Source organism: Vombatus ursinus, unplaced genomic scaffold (genome assembly GCF_900497805.2).
Source record: "Vombatus ursinus unplaced genomic scaffold, bare-nosed wombat genome assembly UNPS02014818.1, whole genome shotgun sequence".
NCBI classification, from domain to species: domain Eukaryota; kingdom Metazoa; phylum Chordata; class Mammalia; order Diprotodontia; family Vombatidae; genus Vombatus; species Vombatus ursinus.
This window is the reverse complement of record NW_020954596.1, coordinates 69,039,835-69,041,433: the sequence shown is the minus strand read 5'-3', so window position 1 is coordinate 69,041,433 and position 1,599 is coordinate 69,039,835.

Sequence of the window (1,599 nt, the reverse complement as noted above, 5' to 3'; positions counted from 1 at the left end):
TATTCCATTACATTCACAAACCATAACTTGTTCAGCCATTCCTCAATTGATGGGTATCCCCTTAATTTCGAATTCTTGGTCACCACAAAAAGAGCTGCTATAAATATTTTTGTACATGTGGGTCCTTTTCTCAGTTACACAAAGGGTATACTTAATAAATATTTGTCACATTTATAAAATGAGTCACAAAGGAACCTTTTAAAAAATTTGTTGCATCTCAAACCATTAAGTGAGTCTTATCCTATTAAAAACTAGATCATATCATCTTCCAGGGTAAGATAAAAGCTTTGAGTGACATAACTGGAATCAGCCTGGGTAGACAAAAGTCATTCAGAACAATTGTCAGTTCAGAGGAAAAAAAAAAAAGGAAAAGAACTACATAAACCATGCTACTTAATTCTTTGCAGGGAGAATGCAGTGTTGCTTCAGGATTTTTATTACTGAATGAGTAACAAAAAGGTAAAATGTAGTACTTAAATGCACATTCATCTAAGGAAATAGTGTGAAAGGATCAATGGGAAGAACAAAGGGAGAAAGGAGAAAGCAAATCAATGTTTATCTGATGATGAGAAAAGCAATACTATCTGGGAGTTTTCAGTTTCATATGACATTTTATGAAAAATATTCCCAGCATGCAAGTTCAAAATGAAGTAAACATTTCCAGGTTACTGTTAACTAGATAATTACTTTTTAAAAAGCATGATTGACTACATTAAGTGAGATTTGAAGTCTCATTAGCCATGCTTAATTAAAGTAACTATTTGTTGTGGACATGATCAATAATAAGGAGGATTAAATATTTTCAGATCTTGCTATCAATCAGTTCACTTCATGGTAATTTTTATTTATTTTTTTTTGTTTTCAACATTTACTTCCACAAGATTTTGAGTTCCAAATTTTCACCCGATCTCGCCCCTCCCCCCACCCCAAGATGGCGTGCATTCTAAATACCCCTTCCCCTAGTCTGCCTTCCCTTCTATCTCTCCTCCCCTTCTCTTATCCCCTTCCCTTCAATTTTCCTGTAGGGCAGGATGGATTTCTGTACCCCATTTCCTGTATTTCTTATTTCCCAGTTGCATGTGAAAACATTTTTTTTAAACATGTGTTTTTAAAACTTTGGGTTCCAAATTTTCTCCCTTCCTCCCTCCCCATCCACCCTCATTGATAAGGCAAGCAACTAAATATAGGGTATATACGTACAGTTATGCAAAACACTTCCATAGTAGACATACTGTGAAAAACTAACTCTATTTCCCTTAATCCTATCCCGCCCGCCCGTTTGTTCTATTCTTTCTTTTGACCCTGTCCATCCTCAGAAGTATTTGCTTCTGATTACTCCCTTTCCCAATCTGCTCTCCTCTCTATCATTCCCCTACTCTCTTATCTGCTACCCCCTTTACTTTCCTGTAGGGCAAGACAGATTTCCACACCCAATTGAGTGTGTATATTATTCCCTCCTTAAGTCAAGTCCTATGAGAATAAGATTCATTCATTCCCTCTCACCTTCCCCCATTTCCCCTCCACTGTAACAGCCTTTTCTTTTCTGGGTTTTTTTTTTTTATGTGATAATTTACCCCATTCTACCTCCCCCTCTTTCCT